Source organism: Haemorhous mexicanus, chromosome 1, assembly GCF_027477595.1.
Source record: "Haemorhous mexicanus isolate bHaeMex1 chromosome 1, bHaeMex1.pri, whole genome shotgun sequence".
Lineage (NCBI taxonomy): Eukaryota > Metazoa > Chordata > Aves > Passeriformes > Fringillidae > Haemorhous > Haemorhous mexicanus.
Genome location: NC_082341.1, coordinates 59030174 through 59045954, shown reverse-complemented (window position 1 = coordinate 59045954; position 15781 = coordinate 59030174). Strand labels below are relative to the sequence as shown.

General features: G+C 40.2%; 1 protein-coding gene across 12 annotated transcripts in view; it reads right to left on the bottom strand.

Moving 5' to 3' along the window:
• The window catches only part of TNS3 (tensin 3), a 210936-nt gene that overhangs the window by 143222 nt on the left and 51933 nt on the right, over positions 1 to 15781 (bottom strand). For 4 of the 12 annotated variants that reach the window (XM_059850645.1, XM_059850682.1, XM_059850654.1 and 1 more), the window contains one exon: positions 8015 to 8052. The exons of the other annotated variants lie outside the window; for them this stretch is intronic. The gene's annotated coding sequence lies outside the window, so the exon portion shown is untranslated. The remainder of the gene's footprint in view (positions 1 to 8014; positions 8053 to 15781) is intronic. 12 annotated transcript variants of the gene reach the window in all.

The following is a 15781-nucleotide window of genomic DNA, read 5'->3' as shown; positions in this document are numbered from 1 at the left end:
TATAGCGTATTTTTTCAACATGTCTCATTTTGCTGCCTCTTCAGCTAAAAAAAAAAAAATCCTAATTTTGACAATTGCATACATCTGTATGAGACTTAACTTCTGCTCTCTTTGTATCTGATCTGACTTCCCCAAGCTTCATGAGGCATAGATTACTCAGGGAACTATGCTACCCTTTAAGTATTCCATGTGTATGTATTTTGGTACAATCTCCATGAGAAAAAATTCTTCACTTGCAAAGCCAAACAATGTTGCAAAATTTGCAACATTACCAGATATAGAGGGGGGCAGGAAGCAGAGGGGTTCTTTGTTCTGCCAACATTTTCCTCTCCCAAAGGAGCAAACTACCAGCATGGATTGAATTTTCTTGAATGGAAACAAACTGTGTACCAGAAAGGCTGTATCTCTGAGTTCTGGACCTATAATATAAGTATCAGTCTGGTTTCTCAGGGTTTCAGTCTGCTTCCAACACCTGAATAATAGTGATAAGAGCTTTAGGCATTGTGGTTCCTATGGTCATAAATGGCACTTCAGTCAACAGTATCAGAAGTTTTAGGGTGAGGAGACAGGAGTTTTGTCGCAACAAACTACAGATATCATTGCTCAGCCCACAGATTTCACTGCATCTAGAGTATGTCTAAGACCTGGGACAGACCTATGCCCATCAAATAAAGAGATGAAAGATAAGGTTAAAGCAATATTTAAACAAGCATAGGTTAAAATGGGAGAGAAGTGTGGGTTGTTTTCTTTTTTTAAATACATATTACAGGAAAGAAAGGAATGGGTACAGAAGGGCACCAGAAGGCAGCAATGTCAGTCTTTTCTACTCAACATCACAGAAAAATATGAAGGCAGAAGGTACACGTCAAACTTGCTGGTAAAAGAGAAAAAAACTAAAAAATTAGTTTGGGGGTCATTTTGGTTTTTTTGCTTTATTTCCCTACATTGGATGGTTGAAAACCATCCATCTACAGGATGACTCTTTGCATCTCCCTAAGGTACATTTAATGTTTAATGTATTAAATCATAAGAAGGAAAAATAGCTCTTTGCATCAGGCAATACTAAGATGCAAACAGAAATTTAGCACAGGCCTGATTTCAATCTGTGACAGAAGGTCTGCAAGAATCAGGGCAAAAAGGCAGTGACCTCTCCAGCAGCAGAAGTTTATAGAAAACATCTGCAAAAACTTTAGGAATACGTTGCTTAGTAAGCCAAAGGAGGCTAAACTAGCCCATAGATTTGTGAACCAAGCAGGACCCTTCCACTTTCCCACAAAAAAGTGGGCAAATGCCATGTTGTAAAGACACAGTCCCCTCTGTGAGGACCCGATTTGCCCATTTTTGAGATTGAGAGCATTTTGTTGACATAGAAACACCTGAATTTTACGGCATTATTTCTGACTTTCACATATATGACCGTACTGACTTTAACAGCTCTCTAGTAGTTTTAAAAAGTACCTCCTCTCAGAACACATTAGAATAAAGTCTTAAACATTTACATTCAAAATATATCTTCAGTTTTCCAGCTATTCGGAAAAGAGATAATGCAATAAAATGGTATAGAATGACATTTAAATACATATTTTATCATCAAAACTAGCTCTCCCAGACTAAGACTGAATTTGCATTATTATGCCTTAACTGTAGGAAGTATTTTAAATGCTTTCTTCAGCTACACAGAACAAGACAAGGGAAGCACCCTTTTAGAAATCATTACTAGTAAAATGCTATTAAATGTTGTATTACCAACAGAAGTAGTAAAAGAAAATTCTGACAAAGCTTAAGACATTTAAGCTAGCTGATAAAAAAACAGTCAGAACTGCTGGGATAAAGCTTCATAATGGATAATACTGTCATTCTGTTTCCACCAAATTGTGGTTATTCATTACGTCTGCCTCCAGTTTTCAATCTTCTATCAAGTCAGTAAGGCAACTCCTCGCTGTTGGAGGTCAGAATTTTAGAATTTCTCCTTTTTTCTTTCTTTTTGCTTTTTTTTTGTTTGTTTGTGCTGGGGTTTTTTTTTTGCTTCTCTCAGGGAATTTTTTCTCCTATATGTTTCCTAAGAGATGGAAACTAAAACACATAAGAGACACAAGATGTGGACGGGAGAAGGAGGAGGGGGAAGGGTACAGTTTGGTACCATCTGTTAACTGGGCAGCTTTCTCTTGAGAAGTGCAGAGACAGTGCAAGATTTTGGGTGGGGGGTGAGGGGCTGGACTCCGTCCTTGCCCACTCTCTCCTTCCCTAGATCAGAGGGGAGACGGTAGTGGTTTTAGTGTGGGACTGCTGCAGTGAGAATTCACGGCCACTGTGGAGCTCTGTCCTGCACAGTTTCTCCTTACCATCGGGAGCCTTTGTTCGTAACAGCTGCCATTGAACTGGGACCTTTTCAACATCTGATTGCACTGGAAAGGACCCTCACCATCTACTCGGATGCCTCAGGGAGAAACCCGGGACCCTGACCCCCTTCAACCCCCGGAGGAAGTGTCTCCCATCTGCTTGAGGGAACCCAGCCACCACTGCCCAGCCGCACTGTTTTCTGCCACTGCTTTGGGCCTTTTTTTTAGTTGCTACATTTTAATCCATCACCCTATGTCTGCTGGGACACCTGGCGGCTCCTGCTATGGCTTTGGAATTTTTGCTACACTTTGTCTGCCATCCTGGGTGTGCCTGCCTCTGCTGTTCCAGCCTGCTGCTCGGAGGTTCCTGCCACAGTCCATTCGCCATCGGGAGGGGCACCGGGACAGCCTGCCACCCGTTGGTTGTAAAGAAAGCACCTTTGTATCGCTTCTGCTGCCTGAGCCACCATTAGCGATGTGGAGGGGGCAGCTGAGCTCACACCACAGCGCCCCCTGCAGCTGCGGAGGAATCACTGCACCTGCCCTGCCTGGCCAGGAGCCAGCAGCGCCCCTGCTGGCTGCGATCATCACTCCACCAAAAGGAAAGCGCTTGGCACCCGAGAGAAGGCTCTTCCTGGGTTTCTGGGGGGTTTTCTGCTTGTTTTTGCTGCTGTTGTTCTTGTTTGTTTGCCTGGTTTTATATATATATATGCTTCTGTGTGTGTGAATATATATATTCTAGTAATGAACTGTTATTCCTTTTCCCATATCTTTCCCTGAAAGCCCCACAATTTCAAAGTTATAATAATTTGGAGGGTCGGGGGTCACATTTTCCATTCCAAAGGAGGTTCCCACCTACCTTGGCAGGCACCTGTCTTTCAAACCAAGACACCTGCAATATAAGGCTGGGGTGGCTCCAACTTTTCAGATGCAATACTGCAAGAGAGAATTCAGCCAGTTTCTATGTGTATGCATGCTTCATCAAAATACCCAGAAAAAGCAACATAGTAAATAAAAGCAGCACAGCAAAAGCAAAATAGTATGACACAGCAATGTTGCAGAAGGCTATACATCACTGGAGCCCGATGCATTTTGCTTGCTACCCAATTACAGCCACTGTTGATACTCAGAATACCCTTCAAGATGTTGCTATTGCCTTTAGCTGTAATAGTGGATGTGCAGGCAACGCCTCTTTAGTAGAAGCTGAGAGTACAATGTAAGTAAGGGCAAACAATTTTTTGTAACAGAAACTGAAGAAGAAAGAAGTGGTATATTTTTGTAAGCTACTTAATTCCCTTTTCCCAGAAACAAACATGGCATGAGCTACATAATGTTATCTAAGGGAGTGTTTCAAGCAGCAGCAATGTAAAATGCATAGTTCTTAGGTTCTTTGATCCCACTTTCAAAGCCCAAAGGATGCTTTTCTTCTTTTATTAAAAAAAAAAAAAAAAGAAAAAAGTTACACAGCAAGTCTGTGTGACATCTCTTGCATCTATACAAAAAGGATCAGAGCTAATCAGCTAATAACTGGACCAGTAAAGAGGTTCTTCCCCAAATCATGCAGAACAGGATAGGCCATGGGAGGATAAAACAACTAACCAACCAAAACAAAACAAACCGAAACAAATGCTCCTAAAAACATTCTAAAGCATCCTGAGATATCTGATGGAAAGTTCAAATCCATCACGAAAAAGTAACTCATCCATATTTTGGTGGTGAACAAAGACAAGAGGAAATAGTTCTGTTTCTTTCTCTCACTAATATCATTTCAATAACTTTTCCCCTTGCCAACATATTTTTTTATTTTAATGAAAAACAGCAACCAAAAAAACCCCAACCTCAAAGTTATACATGTATGTTGGAGGTTATGATTTTTCTTTTTTGCCCTTTTCTCTCAGGGAATTTTGTCCCATTTGTTGCCTAAGAGATGATAATGACCAGTACTTAGGAGAGAAAAAAAGATGTAGCCAAGGAGGAGGGGTGGAGGTGCCTGCACACTCGCACACTCTCCCTCTCTCTCTCTCTCTCAGAATAGGAGGGGAATGGTCAAGCTCCTGCTACCATGAAGACATTACTGCCACCATGGAGTCCATCCCAGCTCTACTTCTTTACCATGGGTGAGACTGCCCCTGTGACATTGTAAAGAAAGCCCCTTATCCATCTCTCCAGCTGGAGCGCCCACCATTACCCATGTGCAGAGATGCAGCTGAGCTCACACCACAGTGCCCCTTGCACCTGTGGGGGAATCATCACACCTGTCCTGTCTGGCCAGGAGCCACCAGCACCCCTGCCAGCTGTAATTGTAGCTACAACAAAGGGGAAAGTGCTTCACAGCTGAGAGAAGGCTGTTACTGGGTTTCTGGTTCTGTTTGTTGTTGCTGTCATTGTGTTTGTTTGCCTTGTTGTACGTACATACATACATACATACATACATACATATATATATATATATATATATATATATATATATATTAGTAACATATATACTTAGAAAGAACTGTTGTTCATTTCCCCAATGCTTTGTCTAAAAGCCTGTCAGTTCAAGGTTATAATAATTTGGAGGGGAGAGGGTCACATTTTCCATTCCAAGGGAGGTTCCCACCTTCCTTGGCAGACGCCTGTCCTTTAAACCAGGACAATGTACCAGCTGGATCTTACACAACACAACCAACTATCAGAAACTGTGGAAAAGGTTTTACAGCGACTTCTGTGAGCCAGAGAGAAGTTTGATAAGAGGATCCATGTTTACACCGAAAATATTTTCTACCAAGGTCGTCGACATAGAAACCAAGAAAGAAAGAAGGATAAATAAGAGAAACATGCAACTGTCTACTCCAATTAGCACTTTGTCTTCCTTGACCAAGGGGTAAAGTGTGAAATTATGAGTTTTGTAAGAATGTATAAAAAGCCTGCATGCCATAATAAAACCAGGTTTGAAGCCTTCTGAAAATGGAGTGTTGCTTTGTCTTGTGACCATCTCAACTATGACATGAAACTACATACACTGATGGGTGCAGAAATCATGAGCCTAAGAAAGCAGTCAGAATGAAAAAAAGACTCAGAAAAATTCTGAATTTAGGCTATGTGTTGGCTGACTACTTCTCTGAAAATCAGAAATAAGCCTCTTGTAAGAAATAATTGATTATTGAATTTTATCTTCTTTTCATAATTTTTCAATATTCTGTAACAAATGCTAATAATTTCATTTCAGTTATTCAAAAATTGTAAAACATGCCAGTCAGTATCAAGATGTCAGGCTATTATATATTTTTGGCAATCCATATACTACTCTTTTTGACAGTCAAAACCCAAATGCCTGAGAGCTGAAATGAGAGTTTCCTGTTTTAATCATAAGGCACACATATTAAATTGTTAATCTCCAAAACAAGTTCAAAGAATCACATCAGTCTCTAGAATTATTTAAACATGATCATTTCTGGTTCTATGCAGCATCTACCCAAGTAAATCCGTGAGCTACCAATGTTATCAACAAATCAGATTCTTTCTTATACAACTGGTAGAATTCCATACTGCAAGTACTATTTTGAGAACTAAAGCTACTGTGCAAAGAGGGATCAATTACATCATCTGGTCTAACAAAAAGTACATCTTTCTACTAAACTGTTTTGCTTCTACCAATAAACCACCATTATTATAGTATTATTACTAGTCATTATTGAATGTATATAGGTGATGAAACCCTTTAAAAGGTAGTTTCTTACTTTAAGATATGATTACTGTGTATTTTATTATCTTATTTCATTAAAAAACCCAGAATTCTGCATTTACCCAGCATACCACACAACACAGTGATTTTCAAATGCACATGTACCATTTTTACTCAAAATGGGAAATGCTTAGTCAATTGAAACTTGTATTTACTAGAATTTCCCAAAATGTCCTGAAAAATCTCCAAGTCTTTCAGAATGCAAAGATTCTTCTCTTGAATTTAGTTATACACGTGGGATGCACTGAACCAAGCAAATACTTGCCAACATCAAGGTAACAACACAGATACTAGGTCTCGATCTTTGGTCTCCAGAAAAGACTATAAAATACGCTGTCTTAGTAGATAGCAAGTACTAATCAAAAGTTTAAGTTAAAAGAAGAGAATATTACCCCATAAAAGTGCTGCTGGAAAAATAAAGTTCTCCAAGAGTTTAGACTGAATCTGTGTCTCTGATTTACACAAATGTAGCAATGGGGAAAGTCACGTGAGACCATGGAACTACTGATGTCATCTTGTGCAAAAAGAACTTGAAGATTTTCTAAAGCAACAAAAATCTAATAATGAAACTGAACTGGGAGAATCTACAGTAATCACTCAAAATTAATAATATGCTTATACTTTTATAATCCAATGCCAAAAGTTTGCCTTTAAACCTCTATTGCTGTACAAATTATATATATTTGTATAGGAGTGTGTATACACACTTACATGGGGGCTGATATACAGGTGAGCAAGTGTCAGAGACTGAAATATTATAGTTTTTGACTTAAACATTTTCATTAAGGACTTTTAGAACTGTATTACAAAAGCTGCACAGGATACCACCACACCCTGAATAGGCCTTTGGAGTGAGGCTTTTGATCATTCACTGATGATGATAAAATAAAACTAAGGAACTGGAGACATTCACAAAGCACAAGCTTAGCACCTTTCAGGGAGAACACCACAGTCCCAGGGCGATCAGCTGCCAGGCTTCCCACACACCCTCCCATCAAAGGGCATGGTGGGGGGAAAGAGGCACAATGTGCAGACCAGCTCAGCTGAGGCACCCTCCTCCAAGGGAAAGCTTAGGGGAAAGCTTATCTGCAGCAGAAGCGGGTGACACCACCCATCAAAAGGCCACTCCCAGGGGTCTCCAGACCCTGCACCACAGCACTAGAGATGATGTTGCAAAGGACAATGTGAAACTGGCCCCCTGCAAGTGGGGTAAAGTGTATATTAATCCACAGAATTCTGTACTCCTCAGCATGTGGCGGCATGGCATGGAACCCTCACCACCAAGACGACAAGATGGAAGGGAGCAACAAGACCACACTGGGACCTCTGGATGGGTGATATGCTTCCACCTAACTCCTGTCCCTTTCTCTCCCCACACACCCCACACGTACTTCTTTCCTCTTTCTTTCTTTCTTTCTCTCCATTCTTTTTTTTTCTTTTTCTTTCTCTTTCCTTTCCTCTTTTCTTTTTCTTTCTCTTTGCTTCTTCTACTATTAAATAAAATACACCGATTTTTTGGCACCAACATCTAACCTTGTTTGGTTTTAATCCCATTTTTGGGTACATTTTGAACCCCCCCAAGTTCTTTCCAGATTACACACAGAGAGTTAATGTTCTTTGCTCTTCTGGGTTTAAACCAGATCATAACAGTAGGTATAGCTTATTCACTCAGATATATTTTTTTCTTTTCTGGCAGAACTGTGTGATTTGTATTTCACCCACTTAACTTCATGTTTTCAACTTAAAAATCCCCTCCTGTGGGAAGAATGAGAAATTCAACCATTGGTGCAAATGTTTCAACTATATTGGGATTTTTTTTTTAATCAATGGCAAAAACAATACCCCAGCTAGGCATCTTATTCTTAATTACCTCATACAGATTTTGTTACCTCAATTCTGAATAAACGTAGATCAACAGCAAGCAGGGAGGTCAAAAAAACATGCTTACCTTTTCTTCACATTTCCTGCTGCAGGCATACTTGCAAACTAAAACAACAACAACAAAAAAAAAATATGACTAAAAGAGTAAGTGGCTTGTCCCCTCCTTTTCTTTACATCAGCTTTCTGTAAGAGACGTGGCCAAACTCAAGCCTGTATCTCTAAAAGTATTTACATACTTTAAAACAAAACTAAACTAAAAGAAAAGATGCATTTTAGTTTTCATCCATTCCTGAAAGACTAGTTAATTACAGCAGTGTTGTCAGATTTGTGCATTCTATCAGCTCATGATACCACATGTCTGGTTAAACGTCATGGGCTGAATATCTTGACACCATTAAAGCTTCACATATACCAGAGCTGTTACCATTTAAATAGCACAGACAGTAAGATCAAATTGTTCCCAGTGTAACCTCTGAATCCTAGTCATATCAGCAGGCCCAGAGATGTAAGAAAAGCAGGTTGACTTCAAACTCACAGGACACTAGTACTGGCCAGACTGTAATTTATGATTATGAAGTTCAGGTTATACAGTGTTGCAAACATTTCTTTCAAGACGTAAGCACTTTTAAAATCCTTCTTCCTAGAGCAGGAAAGGATGAATTGTACCAGCAATCTTAGATTCAGGAAACAGCATTTAACTTATAAAGCAGCCAGATGAGCAGTGATGTAACTGTGAGGCAAAGCACAATAGCTAGAATCTGACACAAGCTGTTTTTAATTTGATTTTCCATATGCACTTCCTCCTTTGTTCTGAAATTTGCTTTAATTCCAAGCAGTGTCTATCCTTTGGGTTACCATGAGCTAAAGAGGGATCAATCCTGTATTTTATATTCAGGAAAAATTTACTTATTCAATCTCCAATATCAGTAAGCTGCAGAATACCACAGAGGTTTAACTGCAAGATTAACTGGAGCATAACCTCAGGCCGCTGAAGTTGAAAGCCATGTTTGTCTCTTTGTGCTTCCTGATCCAACAGGAAAGATGCAAGCACCAAGGTGTGAGGTCAGCAAATTCTCATACTCATTTCATATTCAAGTGCAACAACTCATGAATGAAAAGCCCGCATGCTCCAATGACTGCTCAGGGGGAAAAAAAGTAAGGCTTACTGACACATCTTCTATTCTATCTTGTACATGCATCCTGGTTTAGAGCAAATTTGGGAGAGAAGCTCCAAAAGAGGGCCCCCCCCCAGAAAGCCCACCCACACAGCCCCTCCCACCAACCTGTTTGGGAAAAACTTCCTCCAAGAGAAGTGTAAAAAAGCCTGTTTATTTAACAGGCAAAGCACTCTCCAGCACACAAAATGAACAATACCAGATGACAAAACTCATTCTCCGCTCTGAAGAGACAACAAATTCAGAAAGTCTCTCCTGTGGATGCTTGCTCTGTTATCAATCCCTCCGGCACTGGGAAAGGCTGTGGCCCAGAGCAGACCCCGGCAGGCTACAAAGTGCAAGCTCTCGGTGCTCCCCAGGTCCCAGTCCGGAGCTGGTTCAAACAGTTCCAAGAAAGGGAAAGAAAACCAGTCCAGGAAAAAACTTCTCTGCCTCAGCTAGCTAAACTGACTAAAAAGCAAAGGAGGGCCCAGTTCTGCTCCATCCATGCGCAGACAACACAGTTCAGCAGAATCTGGAGGAGTAAGTGCAGGCTGATAACAAACTCTGTGCTTCTTCTTCTCCCTGCCTTTGCTCTCAGCCAGTCTTGAAGGCACAGAATATAATATCCAGCATAAACAGAGCATCTGACTGGGGATACAAGCATCATAATGTCACCCTAGGACAACATGCTATGTTCATTTTTTTTCCCCACATATAAGTTAGGAGCAAGTTCTTTGTTCATAGTGCCTTACAGGATCAAGATTCTTTATTCTCAAAATGTATTAACATTCACACAAATATACTATTAGCATTGATAATGATATATAGCACTTAAAAACTCTATCAACCTTAAAGCAAATGGAAGACTTCTCTTAAACCATGAGGAAAAACTTACTTTTCCTGCATGACAGCATAGGGGATAAATGGCTAAATTCATTAAGTGATTTCACATACCAAAACCGTCTATTTAGTAGTATCCATACTTTACATCAGTATGGTTTATTGGCAATGAAGACAGGCAGGGAGACTGAGAAGTGATCAGAAGCTGTCTTTATTGTGGACTACATACGCTTATATACCATTCCAGGAAGGCTAGTAATTTTTTACTACAATGATTGGGTTAATCATCACATAAACTAACTTATACATTTTTCAACATATCTTGCTTGTAGAAGTCTTGATGCAATCTTCTTTCTTGATTTTGTCTTCTTGCTCTGTTTGTTCTTGCCAAGGCATCCTGATTATCAAACCTCTTATGCTAATCAGGTCCAAAGTACAATGATTAGCTTTACCTTTGCAAAAGGCTAACAAATGCTCTAAAAATACACATATTATCTGTTTATTATATAAGCTACTTTGAGATTTCCTCCAAAAACAAAGATAGCCACAAATAAAGTAAATTACAAAATGGTGGATCTGTCAGAAAGGCCTGATATTACAGACAAGGTAGATGCTTAGACCTAGATTTCTGTGAGGCAAGAAGAAATATAAAACAGATTTAATTCCATGACAACTTCCATGATTTTGCTACTGGTTCATGTAAAACCAAATCACAAACGCCACCAAAACACAAAACCTCTATTAAAGTTGTTGGTAACTAAATGCAACCTTTTTTTTTTTTTTTTTAAGTTTCCATGTACAAGGAAATCAGCATTTTCTGCACTTGTGTAACACAACAGCTCTTACAGTTTTTTCTGGAAACAAATCACTCAAATCAGATGTGAACTTAACCTTGACAGCAACTTCAAGACTGAGTCTTTCAGAAGCTTCAAGAACAACTGTCCCAAGCTGGCTAGTAAAAAATGGAGACTAAGCCATATTTAGTCAATTTACTGCACTTCAAAACAGTTCCTAAACAATAGGAACTGTTGTAAGGGTACAAAAGTAAGGGTATCAAAATGAAGATGTGTTAACTCCTGCAAGTTACCAATATTGCTGCCAGAGTAAAGAGAGACGAATAAGCATAGTGAATCATATTTTTAAGACTTAAGCTCCAAAGGTTTTGTAAAATGAAAGTTCTGCTTCTTACATTCTTGTAAGAATGTAAGAACCAGAACTTGTAAGAATGTAAAAACCACTAGCAATGTTTTTACAAAGTAAGAAACTACTGCTGTAAACAAACTGCAGAATGATTTACGCTTTACCAGGACACCCTTTTCTCTGTCCGGTAAGGGCTCTGCAACTTGACACATTTAAGCATTTAATGCACTTATGTTATGGCAACATGTTTCATATATTCCATCACACTGCACACACAGTGACATGGTTTACACAGACAACCATGCACTTAACCACAGCTTTTATCAAGTGATTCTCTGTGATAGGTTTTTCTGTGTTTGTTTTTAAACCCCACCGTGTATGGCAAGGGTAGAAAGAAGATAATTCAGGAAAACTCTTGGGGTAGAAACTTGCATATAAATAGAGAATCAAAGAGACGTAACCCAGTTTAATGTCTTTCTAATCCCTAAGAAAAATTACTTGTAGCAAAAACATACACCAGACAGGCCTGGATATTCATTTTTAACTTCCTGGTTACAAAATAACTGGGATACCAAATCAAAGGCCCAGATGTTTGAAAGATGCCTTCTTTCCCTCAGCATCTCTAATTCAGCAAAACAGACACATGCTATTAAAGATAGATTTTGACAGTAATAGCAGAGTCCTTGAAAATTCAAAACAGAATGTAATCTAAACCAAGCATATAAAAAGACTTATGTAGTCAAGACTTGGATTTTATAGCTCCCAACTCCAGACTTCTCTCTTAATACCAGGACATATAGGTGTCAGAGGGCAATAGAAGTGGTAGAGCCCAGCTACTTTAATATGTAGGCTAGTGATACTGCTACCGACCAACAGCTCACACCTGCAGGAAATGTCCTGCACAAAATATCAGAACTGTCATTGGCTCTGAAGAAAATACGTTTTCTTTTTGTTAAAATAACTTGATTTGGTTTCTGAAAATGCAAATTACGGCCACCACAACAAAATCTCATTGGGGCAGGGAAGGAGAAGAGGCTACTTTTGACCAAAATCTCCTAAATAGCTACTGGCTACAGCAAACCAGTCTGGTTGAAATGGTGTTGTGGATGAAATGTTGCTTCAAGTGCAGTTTGCTGGCTATTTTTATTTCAACAAGTGTTTAATAATATTGTGATCAGATTATGAAAAAAAAAAACTCACGCCACCACACTTTTCTGCTGACCTGTTCCTACCAACTTTGCAACAATCCAACTCAAGAAAAAAATCAAAAGGAAAGCAGCATGAAAATCAGACACACTGAAATTAAGTACAGCATTAAAAATAAGTAGGAATGCAATTTCATGTGAGGCAGTTTTGTGCATTTCTTCCCTCAGCCCACTTTGTGTAGAGGGTGGGATAAGTGTAGCCTAGCTGAATATATTAGTCATTAGATGCAAAAGTAAACATTTCTATTTTTAAGAAGTTACCAAAGCCACATGCCAAAGATGTCACTTCTCTAACAGCCACATTACAGCAACAACATCTGCTGGTGCATTTCCTGTGCTTCAAATATTATCCTTCATTTACTTTTTGTTCTTTTCCTAATATTCAGCCAACCACTGTCTCCTCATCTGAATATTGCTCCCACTGCCACATGACAGTGACATTGTTTTTGAAGATGAAGGCTGTAGCGGTATTTATTCGCCGATCTGAGTTTCCCAGCCAATGCACCAATATATCTTGTGGGTTTAGTGCTGGTCAAACAGCAGTATACCCACTAGAAATTATTTACTCATTTCTTGCTGTGAAATATGGATTAGGAGGAGACCGGTTCAAAACTTTAAAGGGTATAAAGAAAACTTTATTAACAGAATTAAAGAAAAGTTATAAGAAAATCAGAATAAACCTTCAGAACACTTCTCCCCCCACACCACCCTCTTTTCTTTCCCACCAAATATAAAGAGACAAAACTTACAATTTTCAGTCAGTTTACCACCTCTAAAATAATCTTTCTTCAGTCTCCTTAGGAGAGGAGTCGCTCTTGCCACGCTATGGAGACTTCTCCACAACAAACAGTTCCCTCAGCGGTCTTGGCTTCCATGTCACTGCCAATCAGCCACCTGGGCAAAGAAAATCTGCTCCCAGTGTGAAAGTCCCTCCCATGTCTTGCTGCTTTAATGGGCCATGTCAACTTACAGAGTACTATTTTAAGGATGAGCTGTTTTATCATAAAAACAAAAGTTCTCTTCTTTTATCCCTGGGAACAAGGTTTTTCTTCTTCTATCCCTGGGGCAAAGTTTCTCACCTCTCTCATCACTCTCTGTTCAAACTTCTCATTGAATTACAGCTATTCAGCATCCACACACTCCAGCATGAGTGCCCTTTCTCTATGGGCTGCAAGTGAATGCTGCATCTCCCCACATACTTCACGAATTACAGGGAAAAAACAAAGTCTGATATACCAAAAAATATATCTTCACCAAAGCCTCATAAAAGAATTTCAGTCCAAGACTAAGGCATCTCCTCAATCTCCTCCCATCCAGAATGTGATGTGCTTCTTTACTGACCTCAGTGTCTCATGTTGTTTTCCATACATGTCTTCACCTTTTCCTCTTCCTGATTTGGGAGAGTATCGGTGTTCATAGGTTCATTTGTTCTCAAGTTTTATCAACTGAAACAGTTTTTACAGAGTTTTATAGCACTCATAGGTTGATCTTATCCAGCCTCTGCATCAGGGAAATTGATGTGTCTTTCGCTGCTACTGATGTGGTCTCCACCAACATGGTGAGAACCTTGGCAGCTGCCATCTTTACTTAGTGCTTTTCCTTCACTCAAGAGCGCCAAAACCAAGAAACACTGCTGCCAGTTTTGTCCTTCTATCCACAGTATGGCTCGCTCAAAGCAGCTAAACACACAAAGTCCATTATGAGCCATGCCGAGGCAGCCATGGCTGCGAGCCTTTGTCCCAGTCATGCCTATTTCATCTGCACAGACTCGGCCATGTGGCCCCTCCCAGTACAGGCTGGTGGCAGCCACACAGCCACTCCAGATCTGGCCACTCCTGGCCTCAGGGCAGCACCTAGTGCCAACTGTGGAGCCACCCCCAGTGCTGGTCCCCACTGCATGGTTGCTCCTGGCACCAATAAAGCTTCCGGCCAGCACGGCCCAGCAGTGCCAGAAGAAAAACAGACTAGAGGGCTTTGCTGGGAAGGGGCCCCAGCCAGCCACCAGGACGGGGCCCAACAGGCTCCTCAGTGAGGGGCTCAGCACCCCATGCACCACCCCTCAGAGGGCAGAAATCTCAGCAGTGCTGCAGGCAAAGCCGATCTGGCCACGCAGCGCCAGCCCATCCCGGCCGTGCGGGTCACACGAGGGCAGCCCAGCCCAGCCTGGCCCAGCCCTGCCCAACCTGGCCACACAGGGCCAGGTCAGCTAGCTACCTCCTCAAAAGCCAGAAGCCAAGAAAGCTTTCCCTGGCTTTGTTATTTTTTAAATGTGCTTTTCCACAAAGACATATTCAACTCTTTTAGTGGTTTAACCAGATATATATCTTCAAAACTAGCCAGATGACTGGTTCTTTAAAACTAGCCAGCTCATTGGCTCCACCATGTTCCTCACAGGGAACCACCTCCCCCAACTGAAAATGTCCGGTTTTCCTTAAACCATGACAAGGCTAACAGACAGTTATGGGAAATTTGGGCAGAACCTCAGCATTTTGTTGGGGGGGGGGGGGGGGGGGAGGCAATATAGTGTTGTGAATGAGCCTTCCCACAGATGAAATATTCCACCTGCTGTTGCCAACAACAGCAGGGGAAAATCTTTATAAAGAGAAAAATATTTTGGCACTACAGCTGCAATAGCATGTCCTTTCTATTCCTTTACTCCCACCTTCTTCCTGTCCTGTAGAAAAATCTTGATCACAAAAGGTTTACAAAGGCAGAACAGTAACAACAATGAAAATACTTTAACATTTAAAAAAAATACTCATACTGTTAATTTCCCCAAACTTTTTAAGGTATGCTTGCTAATCAATTAGGATATTGATAAACCTTACTCCAGTTTAGAAACAAAGGCAATTTTTAGACCTCCTTCCTCCAGCTAAAAAGATAACCCCATGTTGCAACATTTCATCCACAAAACCATTTCAACCAGACTGTGGATTACTGTAGACAGCAACCCACATGAAACCCAAAAAATGGCTGGACTGTCTCCAGGTTATTCTTCTATCTTCAGTTGTAGACAGTGTAAGATCTCAAGAGCTTGCATGTCTGTGATGGATCTTGAAAACATATCCTGCATAAATTATGCTAAGAGCAAGGATCAAAGAAAAATAAGAAGAGATCAGCTTAAAAAGGGTTCTCTCCAAAGTAAGTAAGAAGGCAGATGCTGCTAGATTATGTGGGTAAAACCCTATGGGCCTAGAAGTTCTGATGATGATGATGATTTATAGTTGTTCTTAAAGCTCATACAAAAAATGTAAGTGACAAAGACCACCACCAGATGAAAATATAATAGAGGCTATGAAAACGAAACCATCAACATGATCTGAATATTATCAATATGATATGCTATCTTGGTTTGAAAATACAGGTATCCTCTAAGGAAGGCAGGAGCTTCTCTTGAAATGGAAAATGCTAACATCCTCCCTCCAAATTATTACAATTTTGAAATTAAGGGGCTCTCAGGTAAGGATATGGGAGTAGAAATAACAGTTTTTT